Source organism: Cervus elaphus, chromosome 15 (assembly GCF_910594005.1).
Source record: "Cervus elaphus chromosome 15, mCerEla1.1, whole genome shotgun sequence".
Lineage (NCBI taxonomy): Eukaryota > Metazoa > Chordata > Mammalia > Artiodactyla > Cervidae > Cervus > Cervus elaphus.
In genome coordinates, this window is record NC_057829.1 from 46364334 (window position 1) to 46381114 (window position 16781).

Here is a 16781-nt window from a genome sequence, read left to right on the forward strand (position 1 = left end):
AACTGTGGTGCTACAGAAGACTCTTGAGAGTCCCTTGGACAGCAAGGAGATCAAGCCAGTCAATCCTAAAAGAAATCAACCCTGAATATTCATTGGAAGGACTGATGCTAAAACTGAAGCTCCAATATTTTGGCCACCTGATGCGAAGAGCTGACTCATTGTAAAAACACCCTGATGTTGGGAAAGATTGAGGGCAAGAGGAGAAGAGGATGACAGAGCATGAGGTGGTTGATAGCATCACCAACCCAATGTACATGAGTTTGAGTAAGCTCCGGGGGTTGGTGATGGACAGGGAAGCCTGGTGTGCTGCAGTCCATGTGATCTCTAAGAGTCAGACACAACTTAGTGACTGAACAACAAAATTTAGCAAAATAACATGACTTAACTGCATACATATTAACCAGTCACCTCTCAAAAGCACATTTTAGATACTGAAAACAAAAAGAAAGAAAATGCTTCTTTAAATATAGTTTATGGAATCTTGACTACATATACCTTGTTAATATATGTGTTGTAGAATTGCATTTTTTTGTATTGTATATGAATTATTTTTTTGTGACAGTTACATCTTTAAAAGCAGAATCACACATAAAAGAAACTTACAGTGTAATTATTTCCTTGAAAACTCCTACAATGTTAGATTCAGAGGCAGCTTCAGACTGTTTGATTGGTGGAAACTACTCGCTGAGCTGTTTTAATAGGTAATAAATCCAGAGAAGCAGCTTGTACATATTCTTAATACTTTGTTCACTTGCACTTGAGTTTAAAGTAAGCCCCAAGGAAAACAACAAAATGTATATAGAACTTTTTAGTTTTCTTATTTCATGATATAATTATATCAAGATAATGAATTTAACTTGCTTTACCATAGGTAAACTAACCATTTTTGTTCATTTTAATGTTTATCTTGAAATAGCATCCCTCTCCTACATTTTATTTTCTTACTCAAATTAGATATTAACCTAAGGTCAAAGCAGGAAAGAGAAACCACTGAGATGAATGCCTTCATTAAAATGTCAATAAATTGGTTATGCTCTAATATATACATAAATTAAATTAAATTAAATATAAATGAATGTGAGTCAGCCTTCAGGTGGACTGGCCAGCCCAGCTGAAAATATAAGAATTTAAAGAAAGAAAAAAATTCAAAAGTTGCCAAGGTAACCAGTTAATCTGTTTATAATAGAAAACAGTGATAGGACAACCACATGAGATCACATTTACAAAGGTCATATCAAATCTGTCTAGACATTAGCAAAGCCAGAATCAACTCTTATTTCTGTGGAAGCTCGGGTAATGGGACATATTTAAGGTTCTGTTATTTTAGGACCAAAAATAGGATCACCTTGTATTTGTTGGCATTGTAATTGCTATTTTTTTTAAATTAGTCCCTTGCTTTTCATTTTATTTCAGGATGAAACACATTTTTCTTCTATTTTTTTAAATATTTGTATATATATGTATCATTGGTAGATGCTACATTTATTGATATTAAAAGCAGGTCAAATTATCAGGTTTTTCTTTTTCTACAGTAGATTCTATAGTGCTTTGGAGTTAGAAAGTATGTGAAAGCAAGGCATTTAGTATGGTTTAAAATTTAATTTTTAAAACTCTTAGCACCCAGTATGTCATATATGCAATAATTTGTAATTATTTGTGAAATCCGTCATTACTTAAATAAAAGCAACTTGCCTGGTTTGTAAGTATTATTCATCCCTATTCTGTGTAACGGGTGGGTTTTCATGGTATTTGTGCTCATGCCAAATCATCTTGTTTTAATATATATATATATATAGTTATTTCTAATTTGATTATTTATTCCAAGATCATATTAAAAAATAGTGATTTGAAGCAATGACTTTCAGTTACTCTAACCTTTCACTTCTCATTGTTTACATCTGGGATTGTAAATCATCTATAATCCCTTAGTTTAGTCTGTATTTTATTACAAGAAGTTGTTTTAGGAAGAAGTCTCTTATTTTGAATTCACCCTGCTGAGCATGGTTTGTTTATAGTTATATTAATATGTCAATTCTAAATCAGGGTCAACCTCAGCACAAAATAGAAAAGGGTGCTTACAGCTAAGGGAGTTGCAATAATTACTGTTGGTGGTCTTAGGAGAAAACAATGTGATTTTATTCGAGGGAGCATTTTATAACACTGATATTTTTGTCTCAGTAACTAAAATGTAAATAAAATAAATACAGTAATAGTATTACTATTATTACTAGCAGTAAATAAAATGTCTTTAAGCCAATTTGTGATTAGAAGTTTCAAATTAATGACAGCCTATACATGGGATATCCCAGGGAATTTTCTCTTGTCATACAGGAAAGACAAGAGATGACTTTTCAAAAAAGAAATACATTTTATTCTTTTGCTAAAAGGACATCAGAGACTATTCTGATCTGAAATGAGGCTTCTTATACCAAAGAATCTCAGTTCAGCTTAATAGACCAGACTACAGACAAACAGTTATTACTCTCATCTCCAGCTTGCCATTTTAGTTCTTCTGAAAAATAATGTCTCAGTCTGTCTCCTTGGCAGTTGGACTAAATGACTTCTAGGTATGAGTGCAACAAGGCTAGCACAGCTAGTGCTTGACCATTTACCTTTTTCCTTGACCTCACTCACATAAAACAGAGAACATTAGACAGACTGGATTTTCTAATCCTGTTTTCATTTCTCCCCTCCACATAGTGTGTAGGCACTGTGAGAAAGGAAGAATGAAAAAAAGAAGAATGACTAAAAGATATTGACCTCTCCAAATTAAAAAATATATATATTTGTATCAGTGTTTGAAAATACAGACAGAAGGAGTTCATAGGAACTTGTAAACAATTAACAACTGATCAGAGCCCTGATATTACTGTCTCCTAAAGCAAAGTGAGTACTTGCATCCACCCAGACATAGTATTATATCAGAATTATATATGATGTATTTAAGTCACTGTGAACTTGTCTTGATACTGAGAAATACAAACCCACTAGACAATTAAGATGATTTTATTCAGGCTATTGCAATAAAGAGAATGCTTATTAGTGAGGGACATCTCAAAGAAGAGGAAGGTTTTATAGGGGCAGGTAAACAATGGATTCATCCATGAGTCTTATAGGTGTCACAAGGAATGGAAGGGATTGTATTTTCTTGGAACATGCAAGACGAAGTGGCCCTCTGAGATTGGCTGTTTCACAGAACACAAAAGATAGAGGTGTTTAGGAAGCTGAAATGGTGAGAGGATTTCATAACTATCACTGTTTTCTGGGATCACAAAGCTCATGTAAAGTTCAACATTATCAGGACCAGGTATTCTTCAGATTATTTAAATATGAAGAATTTTATAGTGGGGATGTTCACCTATTTGAAAAAAAATTAAGAAAAAAAAAGCTTTATGGAAGAATAAATTGTATATGACGAACTGTACCTATTTAGAGTGTGTGATTTGATTAAATCATGTAAAACCATCACCGGGTTCAGGATAATGAGCATATTCATTACTTCTGAAATTTTTTTCATGCCACCCATTTTCAATTTCTGTCTCCTACCCATATTTACTAGACACTGATTAAATGCCAGATATTTTTCATATACTCATTTACTGAGCCTGGAAGGAATGATATCACTTATAAATCTTTCCTTATTCTTCACGCTCAAATTTCACAACAGCAGAATGCAGTGGTTAATACCTCCACCAAGGAGTCAGAGCTACATTTAAATACCAGCTCTGCCCCTTTTAAGGTAGTGACATTAGGCAAGTCCCTTAACTTGAGTCTTTATTAAATGAGGATATATTAGAAGTGGAGTCATAAGGTTTGTAAGAGGATTAAGCTATACAATACCTTTAGAGAGTGAAACTCAGTGTATGATATAAAAAAGTAGTAGGTAGTGATTTGTATAATATTACACTTTTTCTGTCCTGGTTAATATGCTACCCAAAGCCATAGCTCTGAGTGAGTAGAGTAACAGTGCATGGAAAATTTTCTTTAATTCAGATTAATGGTAATGTTTAAACTGAATTAATTTAAAAAGAGCAATGTATGGATTATTAAAAGTATACATTTATAACTTTTGAATTCAGGCATTATTGGGAGCTCTGCTAACAATATATTTAATAGAGTCTTTAGTCTAGAAGAATATAAAAATAGTTGTTAATTAGCATATAAAAGCATATTAGGATTAAATGATAATACTTATTCCTTCAGTTCAGTTCAGTCGCTCAGTCATGTCCAACTCTTTGCAACCCCATGGACTGCAGCACACCAGGCCTCCCTGTCCATCACCAACTCCCAGAGTTTACTAAAACTCATGTCCGTTGAGTCAGTGATGCCATCCAACCATCTCATCCTTCTTACTAGAACCCTGAATAGAGCAGCCCTCTAGAAAGAGATAGCCCTTTACTTAAGTAAATTAAAAATAGGAGGGGGCTAGATCAAGATGATGGAGTTGAAAAATTCTGTCTCTCCTCTTCCTGTGGGCAGAGCACAACTACTTGTCAGGCAACTATTCATGAAAACAACCTGAAGACTAACACAGAAATTATCCACAACTAAGATATAAAGAAGGAGCCACAATGAGGTGGTAGGAGGGATATAGATATATTCTAATCATGACTCATACTCCCAGGTCAGCCACTCACTAGCAGGGGTCACACAATCACAGATGTTGTGGGACTCCAACCACAGATGTTCTCTCCAAAGAGTGAAGCATCCAAGCTCCATACCAAGCTCCCTAGCCTGGGTGTTCTTCACCAGGAAGAGGAGCCCCCAGAATGTCTGGTTTTGAAAACCAGCGGCCCTTATCTTTAGAGAGAGTCAGAGAGCTATAGGAAACTGACTCTGCATTTGAAGAGTGTGCACAAAATCTTACATACTCCAAGTCCTAGCACAGAGGCAGTAGTTTGAAAGCCTCCTGGGTCACTTGCTAATCATAGAGATAGATTTCTGGTAAGGTTTTCTGGAGGGGCAAGAATCAGCTAGAACTCTCCCTGAGGGCAGAGACCCTGGTGGCAGCCATTTTGGGGATTTCATTCTACCACTATAACATTGGCATTGGAAAATACCATCTTTTAACAGGACAGAGAATACGTCCTCTGTTCTATTAACACCAGAGGCTTATCCTGCTCACTTGCAAGCCTGTAGCAGAAGCACTCTGCTGGGTCACAAAGCCAGCTACTTGGGGAGGCTGCCCTACTCACCAGCTGGCTCCCAGCACTTGCGTACTGCCAGGCATCACGACCAGTTGCACCAAGAGCCTGCCCTGCCCACCAGCACACCTGCGGCAATCTCACAAGGCCGGACTTGGTTGGGGAACAGCCATGTTGATCAGTATGCCCACAATAGTTGGCCTCATCACAATAATCATGAGATTAACAGTCACAAAAACTAGAGGAAATAATCTGCAGAAAAATAGCAAGGAATAAGTATAATTAAATGCTTTAAAGGATTAAAAATGAACATGACGAATATAAATAAAGAATAAGACAATATAAAATGATGAAAAAAAACTATGAAATTTAGACAAGAGAAAGAAATGAGGAAAAGGGAAATAAAATTCTTTAGGGATTCTAAAATAAAAATGTCATTAAAATTAAAAAATGTATGTTTACACATACACAGGAACACTCTGAAAATTGGAGCCAAGGCAAGGAAATTAAAATTTTCTCAGTTGAACAACTGAAAGGGTCTGTCAGGAAGCCTAACCTGTAAGAAATATTAAAAGAAAAGTAGCTCTTCAAAAGGAAGTAAAATAATATATAAAATAATAACATCAGAAAAGGAATAAATGAAAGTAAAGTATCATTTTTATATTCTACAATTGATATAAAAGATAATGATTCAAAGTGTTAATAATAGCAGTAACATATATTGGATGATTGTAGTCTGTGGATAAGTGAAATAAATGATATCAATGACATAAGGGAAAGGAGAAAGGAGTAGGAAATATTCCATTATAAGTTATGTACACTATAAGTAAAGAAATATAGTGTTATTTAATGTGAATTCAGATAAGTTACAAATATATATTGCCAACTCTAAGACAAACACTAAAAAAAAAAATTAAAAAGAAGTATAATTGATGTGACCATACAGAAGATAAATGAGAATCATATAAAAGGTTCAACTGAAAGCTGAGATGGAGTAAAAAGAGAAAGGAAGACATAACTGTTCTTAATATGTACACAACTAACAATCAAACATCAAGTGCATAAGGCAGAAATTATTAGAACTGATAGAAATAAAATAGATAAATCCCCTGTTATATTTGGATATTTCAATAAATTCTTTCATAACTGATACACCAAGCAGTCTGAAAATCAGTAAGATTAGTGTTGACCTGAATAGCACTATCAATCAATTTAATCTGACAGTTATATAGTGATTCATCTAACAACAAAAATATAAATATTCCTCTGAAATTTACATGGAACATTGGCCAAAACAGAACACATTCTTGGCCTTAAAATATACATTAACAGATTTAAAAATAGGAATCACTTAGAATATGTCTTAGACTATATTGCAAATAAACTAAAAATCGACAACAAAAAGACAGCTGAAAAAAGCTCAAATGTTGGGCATTTAAACAGAATACTTCTAAATAACCCATGTAGAAATAGAGAAGTCTTAAGAGATTAAAAAATTTTTTGAATTTAATTAAAGTAAAATATAATTTATTAAAACTTGTGGGATGCAGTAAATTCATATTCAGAGGGAAATTTATAGTTTTAGATGCATTTACTAGAGAAGGTGAAAACATAAAATCAACAGTCTAAGATTACCAATCTATTTCCCGTAGGAAACTAATGAGAGAAGAGCAAATTAAGTATAGTTTGTTGTTACTGTTTAGTACCTAAGTTGTGCCCCACTCTTTTGTGACCCCATGGACTGTGGTTGTCAGGCTCCTCTGTCCATGGTATTTTCCAGGCGAGAATACTGGAGTGGGTGGCCATTTCTTTCTCTAGGGGATTTTCCTGACCCAAAGATTGAACCAGTGTCTCCTGCATTGCAGGCAGATTCTTTATCGCTGAGTCACTATCACTTTTATCCCTTTCTTACAAGTATTTTTCCCTTTAATGTTACTTCCAGAGTTTTAAATAAAAATATATTTTATGCTTGGGTATACTATTCTGTCAATATTGTTCTAGCAAAGGATTATGTTAATCAATTATTTTATAGTTAGCAAAGTGATCCAAATACATGAAGGAAACACAGGAAATTGCCCACTTAGTTCTACCAAAGTAGAACCTAGTGAAATAACATGTCAGTAAAGTCTCTCCTGCTAGTTCTTGTATGATGCAAACAAAGAGACATTGCAACAACTTCAAAAATTTGGGCAGAAATTTAGGGAAGAAGATACTATTTTTGTTCCTAAAAAGAAATCTTACTAGTGAGTATGTTTCTATTGGATTTAATAACTCAGAGTTATAATGATTGCTGAATCAGCGTAATGCTATAGAAGAGGAAAGCAGATATGATTGGCTAGTGAAATCTGAACTTTTTCCAAGTGATTACATTTTCCAAGGAAAAAAGTTAGCATAACAAAAATTAATATAAGACCAGAAATCACGTAACTGAAAACAGAAAAAGAGAGAAAATCAACCAAACCAAAAGCTCCATCTTTGAAAAGATAAATAAAATTAATTAGTCTCTAATCAGACTAGACAAAAATTTTAAAAGAAAGGAGACACAGTTTACATTGTTTTTTCAATTATCACAGTGTTCATTGATAGACACAAGTATATAAAATCAAGGCATGAATATGACTTGAAAAATTAAGTAGACAATTTTAATACTATATTAAAAGGAATAAAATTCTCACCATTTGTATAACTCCCACAGAAACCACTTCAAGATCTTTCAAAACTGATCATTTTTTTGTGCAAATAAACTATGCTTCTTTTGAAAAGTCTTGTGTACTTTCCCTGGCTCAAGGATATTAAAATCCAGCACATAAAACCCATTACCAGAGGTCAAACTGTAGGTTATACTATTGAAATTTGAAAAGTTTATATCATTATTTATTACATGGGCATTAAAAAGATAATAAAGGTATAATATAAACAACTCTACGCACACATATTATATAAATCAGATGCAAAGGAACAACTACTTGAAAGACAGACTAAAAAACCTTACACAAAAAGGAATCAATAATTTGAATAGGCCTTTGTCTATTAAAGAAATTTAATCAGTAATTAGTGATCTTATAAAAGAGAAAAATCCCAGGTTCAGATTTCAAAAATTCAGAGGAATTTTACCAAACATTTAAGGAAATATTATTACCAATTCTACAGAATCTCTCAGTAAAACAGGAGCAGAAGAACTATTTCTCAATTCATTCTGTGAGGCCAGCATTTCCTTAATAGCAAAACAAAACAAAACAAAAACTGTTAAAGTAAAACTGCAAACCTGTATCTCTCATGACCAATCACAGATACACTAATTCTCAAAAAAGTAGTATTTTGGATTCAGCAATGTACAAAAAGGAACATACGTCATAACCAAGACATACTTATTCTAGGTATGCAAGGCTTGCAAAGCATTAAAAAATAAATCATTATAATCCACCACATAGAACACATTGAAGATGAAGAACATTTTACAATTCAGATTAATGCAATTTTCAGAAATTCAGAATGCAATTCAGAAAATTCAGAAATGCAAATTCAGAAAAATACAATTATCAGAGCTGATTTTCATGGTTTGGACATATTAAAATGCTTCATTTTATTTAGATTTGATATATTTTCCAATAACAAAATACAATTTTTCCAATTACCATCTTTGGGTAACAGGGGAACCCCAAATGTCAAGTATCTACTCATCTGCCAAAAAAAAAAGAAAAACAAACCAGAGACATTACTTTGCTGACAAAAGTCCGTCTAGTCAAAACTATGATTTTTCCATTCGTTATGTATGGATGTGAGAGTTGAGCTATAAAGAAAGCTGAATGCCAAAGAATTGATGCTTTTGAACTGTGGTGTTGGAGAAGACTCTTGAGAGTCCCTTGGACTGTAAGGAGATCCAACCAGTACATCCTAAAGGAAATCAGTTCTGAATATCCATTGGAAGGACTGATGCTGAAGTTGGCCACCTGATGTGAAGAACTGACTCATTTGAAAAGACCCTGAGCTGGGAAAGACTGAAGACAAGAGGAGAGAGGGATGACAGAGGATGAGATGGGTGGATGTCAGCACCAACTCGATGAACATGAGTCTGAGCAAGCTCTGGCAGTTGGTGACGGACAGGGATGCTGGCCTACTACAATCTATGGGGTCGCAGAGTTGGACACAACCGAGCAACTGAACTGAACTGAATAAACTCCAGGGTAGGGGGAGATGTGAGGCCTTTTAGATATCAGTGTGGTTATTAGACAGAAATATTTATTATTCAGTTTTTGAGATGTACTTTGTATTAAGAACAAAACTAAATCAGTTTGCTGTATGCCTGAAATTAACACAATACTGTAAATCAACTATATTTCAATAAAAATTTTAAAAAAGAACAGAGCTCACTTTATTAAACTAACACTGTTTTGTCACATAAGTAATAGCAGCAGGGGAGAATAAGTTTAATTTTTTGGACAAGTAATTTCATGCCATTGTCATTAGTATCAAGGAAATAAACATTGTTCTTAATTCTGCCTTGGTTTCTAAATAAAGAGAAGTCAGATTGTACCTTTGGAGAATAGAAATGTGTGCCTTATTTAGCACTGAGCAGATGACAAGAGAAATAACTGAGTCCTTTCCCTTGAAATCTTCCAGCATGTGTTATTTGCCATTCAAAATGTGCACAGAAATGAGAGTCTCTTGTAAAAGAGAAACATAAAGGGAAAAACTATATTTTCCTTTTTCCTTTTACTATATTATGGCATTTGGAAGTCATTATAACACTTGTCATTGTATTTGGATAGTGTGTGCCAACTTTTTATGAAGAGATTCTATACAGAGAGGCAGGAACTTTTCTTTGGCTGGCATTTCTGTGAGAATTGCAGCAAAAGGAAAAAAGAGAAGAAAAACAAACAAAAAAGGGAAATGAAACCAGCCTTAAACATGGTATCTTTCTTGGCTCACTTGGAGTTGTCTTCTTGACTCCACAATTTCTATGTATAATAAGTTGATTGTATGACACCATCTCTTTATGTTTCAGTTTTTTATTTCTAGTAAATAGTTACAGTTCCATTCATGAAAATCTTATTATGCTTTGGAAGAAAATAGCAAAATTCAGAGTTTCATCCAAGCCGAGTTGAAAGAGGCTCTAAGATCTAGTGTTTGGGACATTGAAATATAGCTTCCTATCCTTTTACAGGAACTTAAAAGTAAAGCATATGTGATTTGTAAACTTAGGAGCATTAAGAAGGAATTTTCAGACACTCTTGTTCCTCTTCCTAGTTGTACAATCTCTCTTCTGGAAAGAAGCACATGGAATTTCATGTGCCTTAAGATAAAAAATTGTTAAAGAAAAATTTCCCTAACAATTAAAGTCTTTTAACAATTAAATGAACTAGAAGCTTCTAGGTGACTAGAAATATTAAAACAGGAAATATGTAGGGGATTCTAGACCTTGGAGGAGAGTGGCTTTCAAAATCTATACACTTTATAGGAGTTTATGATTTCTTCTGTCTATTTTTCTCCAACTCCTTTCCAAGTTACACTCTACTGTGGGCTGTTATTAATGACATAAGAGAGTTTTTAATGTAAGTCATGTAAATCGAATTTTATGTGAAATTTGAAAACACTGCATACGCAAACACTTTAGCTTGCCCTTTCAGCACTTGTGAAAATACAAACTACAAATGCAACAAATGCAACCATGTCTTGATATATGAAAAGGAAGTGTGCAATTGAATTATTCATGAAACTACCATGTAGAACATGATAAACAACTTTTATTAAGGGAAGGGAGTCAGTAACAATAGCAGGAATCAGAGCACCGCCCTTTTAAAAATTGTAGGTTGGAGCCATCAGGCTATGTTTCTTAATATTCAGAGGACATTCCTTGTGAACCACCTCCAGTATGGCAGCTGTGATTCGGCATCATGTCCTCTACTAACACAGAAGACTTATTGCATCCTCCCTACCTGATGTTTCTATGGCCTGTTTTCTTTGAGTTTCAGATGAATGTGAAATGACATTCCAGAGAAAATGAATCCAGCATTACTGGATATTGACTGTACTTATGACTTTTACAGAACTTATTTGTATTTCAGAGTCAAGCAAAACAAAATGTGAATCAATGCTTTTTGAAACAGGTTGTGGCTGTCTGCTAGAATTACAAAAAACTGTGACACTGAAGGGAATCTCTGTGCCTGGAAATGTGGATCAATGGGTTCATTAAAAATCATTTGGCAGAAATAGTTTCCATTAATTTCCACTCTCTGTTCTTCACATTTGGGAGGACCTTAAAAGAATCAAGATATATAACACTATGTTAGTTACTGGTAAAGGCAGAATCTTCTGAAAAGAAATAATGTTTGTTCTGATGATGGCCATGTTGTATATTTCAGGCTAAAGTTGATCAGGATATGAATAAATGTACTAGAGAAAGTATGACAATGATCATACTATAGACACAGGTATAGGGGATACCTCTAAAGACCTCTAAATGTAAAGTAAATTAAATAACATTTACCTGATTGGTTACATTGGACTAACCATTTAATCTCTTAATTTATAAAGTGCAGATGGTAATTTCAACTATCTCCTATGCTATTGAGATTAAATGAGAAAATATGTGCAAATTATGTAACAAATTGCCTGGAAGATAATAAGAGCTTGATAAATATTAGTCTTTATTGTTGTTATTATTGTCAGTACAAGTTGTACAGGACAGGAAGTATGCAAAGCAATTCAGTGATAGAAATAGTAATGGATTACAAATCACCAAGTCTGGATTCTAAACCATTTTTGCTGAATAAAAACCTGAATGAAAGTAAAAGTGAAAGTCACTCAGTCCAACTCTCTGCAACCCCATGGACTGTAGCCTGCCAGGTTCCTCTGTCCATGGAATTCTCCAGGCCAGAATATGGAGTGGATAGCCATTTCCTTCTCCAGGGGATTTTCCCAACCCTGGGGTTGAACCCAGGCCTCCCTCATTGCAGCACTTTTTTGAGCTCAAGGTAAAGTTTTTGTTTCTTGTTTTGTTTCTTTCTTGTGTCATTTTGTTTTGTTTTCCTGCATTCCCATTTTATTTTCTCTTGCATTGTTTTGTTTTGCCTATGTTATAGAGAAGCAGGCTAATGAATCTCTCTCATTGTCTCTCTTTCTCCTAACTGCTCTTTAAAAAAATAGTAAAAGTCTATATGAATTATATATGATTCTATAAAGGCCATTATGTTGATTGCAAAATCCACTTGTATGTGTCTTACTAACTTTAAATATTGAAAACTTACACTTTAGAATATTCTAAAGTGAATAGGATACATAAGCATAATCAAAATATTTACAGTAACAATGCTAAAATTATAACATTTTTTCCCCTACCAGAGACATGTGGCCATGTCTGGAGATATTTTTGATTAAGATTGAGAATGAATGAAGGTACTATGCCACTGAAGATGGGAAAAAGTGGTAACAGTGACAGATTTTGTTTTCTTGAGCTCCAAAATCACTGCAGATGGTGACTGCAGCCATGAAATTAAAAGACACTTTCTCTTTGGAAGGAAAGCTATGACAAACCTAGACAGCATATTGAAAAGCAGAGACATTACTTTGCCGACAAAGGTCTGTCTAGTCAAAGCCATGGTTCTTCCAATTGTCATGTATGGATGTGAGAGTTGGACCATGAAGCATACTGAGCTCCGAAGAATTGATGCTTTTGAACTGTGGTGCTGAAGACTCTCAAAAGTCCCTTGGACTGCAAGGAGATCAAACCAGTCCATCCTAAAAGAGATCAGTCCTGAACACTGATTGGAAGGACTGATGTTGAAGCTGAAGCTCCAATACTTTGGCCACCTGATGCAGAGAGTCGGCTCATTAGAAAAGACCCTGATGCTGGGAAAAATTGAGAGCAGGAGAAGAAGGGTCGACAGAGGATGAGATGGTGGATGACATTATCGGCACAATGGGCATGAGTTTGAGCAAACTCTGGGAGATAGAGAATGACAGGGAAGCCTGGTATGCTGCAGTCAATGGGGTCACGAAGACTCAACATGACTTAGCAACTGAACAAGAACAACAACAGGCCACAGATGCTACTCATCATCCTACAGTGCACAGTTAGGGCAGCTCCATTCAACAATACATTATCTAATCCTGAAGATCAATAGTTACAGTATTATGAAATCCTGATTTAAAACAGTCATTTAACAAAAGCAATTTCATAGACTTTTATCAAGTGCCAATTTTATTCCAGACACTGAATATATAGTCGGATAAAATAGACTTTGTTTTCAAGGAGATAATAAGTTATCCAAGGAGATAATAAGTTATCTTCTATCATTTCTTTGTAATCATATCCTTGCCTTTAAAAGTAAGCAAATATTAGTCATAACTCTTACAAGAACATATATGAAAGGATGAAGGTCATAGACCTTTGGCTTTTCTATTGGATTGACAAAATATCAACTGAGTGGGTTTAAATAGCAATTATCTTACATTCATATTTGTATATGTTCCAAATAGTTAGGAAGAAAATAAAAATAAATAAAATAACATGTAAGAAACATAGTGCCAATTGATATCATAAGTTCATCAATTAATGTCACCTTTGCAAATACACTTGACAATGGCTATTTAAGGAATAAACTCAGAGATAATTTACTGGGCAGATACCAGGGCACTTTAAAATTTTACTTAAGTACAAAGAATATTTTTATTCCAAGTAGAAATAACTTTTCACAGAAATGTTTTTTGTGAAACTGTCAGTGTAAGTGTCATGGAAAAGAAAAGGGCACAGGAGGTAAGTTGAAATTAAACTTGTAATAACTGTCTGTCTCACAGCTTGTCAAGGGGATAATTGTGATTCACATTCACAAAGTGGAAGGTGGCAAAGGATGGAGAGAGTGAAACTCCTTGCAAAATACTAAATAGGATGGCAGAAATACTCATGTCAGATGCTACATTAGGAACCTGATGTTCTACTAGGAAGGAAACTGTGAGAGTAGGGGTTGCAAGGAATAGTGTATAGACAATTTAAAAGAAAAAGAGTGGGATGCCTCAATCTCTTTAATGTACTCTTTAAAAAGTATTTTATTGTCATAAAATAAGTTAATACTAGGTTTATTCTCTTAGCAGATTTTAAGTGTACAATACAGTCTTATTGACTCTAGGTACACTGTTGTTCAGCAGTCCTCAAGAGCTAGTTCATCCTTCCTACCTAAAACTTTATGCTCCTTGATTAGTAACTGTTGGTTACCTTTTCCACCAGGCCCTGGAAACTTAATCTCTCTAGATTAAATTGACCATAGTAATGGTGTTTATGTGGAGAAACATCCCAGGAAAAAACTGAAAGCTTACAAACAACTCAAATTTCTGTGTATGAAATTTTATTAAAAAAAAAAATTTGGCCATTTGGAGCACAGTGACCATATTTATAGCCCCACATTATATAAATAGAAAATTGGGAAAGTATATTTAAAGCATTGGTTTTCAGACATTGAACAATGGGAAGTGCAGGACACATGATCCTTCAGTGAGGTGAAACAAAACTAGGTGGCGTTTATGATCACTTTAAGTTAAGGCCTGAGGGCAATTTCTAGGCCACAGAATAGAAGAACACATGCAGAGCACTGTAGCAGAATTGAATTGAAGAGAAAGAGATGTAAGTTGAAGAGGGAAGCCACAACGACTGACATTTGTGAGGCAGAGTACAAGAGAGGAAGGGGCTGCAAAGAGAGAGTGCTGTGGAGATCTGCAGGGGTCCCATGGAGTCATATGACTGCCACCCGGAGACAGAAGCAGCAGACAGCAATAGGCTAAGCAATTCCCAGAGTTCATGCAGGGGTAAAATGGGTATGCATTCCCATGAGCCAGAGTAGAAATTCCTCAGTGTACACTTGACCTCAGGTGTAGTCCTCAGAAATATGCCACCTTAACATTATGGCTGTATTAGCTACTGAAAGGCTATGCCAAATCTGTCCTAATAAAGCAAACCAAAGAATGACACAACCAATTTTAATTCACCACATAACAGAACAAAGTCAAACACTATTTCAAGAAATATATCGAAATCCAGAATATAACCACTTAAAATTTACAAATGTCAGGCATCTAATAAAAATTGCCCAACATTCAAATAAACAGGAATGTTTAACTCGTGACAAAATAACTGATCAATAGAAACAGACCCAAAAGTGATAGGGGTTGTGAAATTAACAGAAGAAGTTATTAAAAACAGTGTTGTTGTTTTTTTTTTAATATGCTCCCTATGTTTTAGTGATAGAGGAAAAGTTTGTGTTGATGAAGAGAAAAAAGTAAAGACAACAACAACAAAAAAAATGGAATAGAATGTCTAAACCTATCTGAAATTTTAAAAAAGTGAAACCCTGATAAAATAAACATGAGATTAGACATTGCAGAAAAAAAGGATCAATGAGCCAGAGGGCATGGTAATAGAAACTATCCCAAAAGAAATTCAGAGAGAAAAGACAGAAAAATAAATTGAAACAGTGAACTGTGGGATAATACTAAGGAGGATAGCATTCAGTCAAGATTTTGTGTAACTAGAGTTGAAGAAGAGGAAAAGGAAAAATATTTGAAGAAATAATAGCTGAAAAAAATCTTCAAATTTGATGAGATGTGTAAACCCACAGATTTAAGAGGTTCAAATGACCATGAACAAATAAGTACAAAGAAAATCATCTCAAGCCATATAATCAAATTGATGAATACTGGTGATAAAGACAAAATACTAAAAGTGCTTGAAGAAGAAATGCTTCATACAGAACAACGAAAACGACTGTAAATTTTACATCAAAAACTTTTCAGGTCAGAAGACATTGTGCTAAGTTAGAGAACATAAAAGTTTACATACTGTATGATTCTTACAAAAAAACCCAAAAAAACCGGTTTTGGAGTCCCAAACTAAGTGATTGCCAGAGGTCAGGGAGAGAGGGGAAAAAATGACTGCATGAGGGAAATTTTCGGTGTAATTAAAATCAAGGCAGTGATGGTAGGCACATGATTTAATTCACTTGTCAAAACTTATGGAATTATATAATTAAATTTATTGACCTTATTGTATGTAACTAACAGGTTCAATCCCTGGGTTGGGAAGATTTCCTGGAGAAGGAAATACAACCCACACCAGTACTCTTGCCTGGAAAATTCCATGGACAGAGGAGCCTGGTAGGCTACAGTCCGTGGGGCAGCAAAGAGTCGGACATGACTGAGTGACTTCACTTTTATTTCAAGACTCAGTAAACCTGCTTAACAACAACTGAAAAGTGGCCCAGGACTTCCTTGGTGGTCCAGTGGTTAAAGGCTTCCATGCTTCCACTGAAGGGTGCATGGACTCAATCCCTGGTCAGAGGACTAAGATCCTGTGTGCCTAGTGCTGTGACCAAAAAAGGTAGCCTATAGTAAGCTCTCTGGGAAAGCACAAAGCTCAATGTGGGACACAAATCTTTATTTGATAATTGATCTTCTCTATTAAATCAGATAGTTATTTGATTTTATTATATCAAAGGATAGCTGAACTTGTTGTCTTCTCATTTATCCCTTGATTTATTTGCTGATTTTTGGTTAATGATCATAGTCCTCTAAGAAATTTTAATATCACTGAGTAAAAGAGGCATTCAAGCTGTTGAAATGTTGCAAAATGTATAAGTTTCTCCTATGATA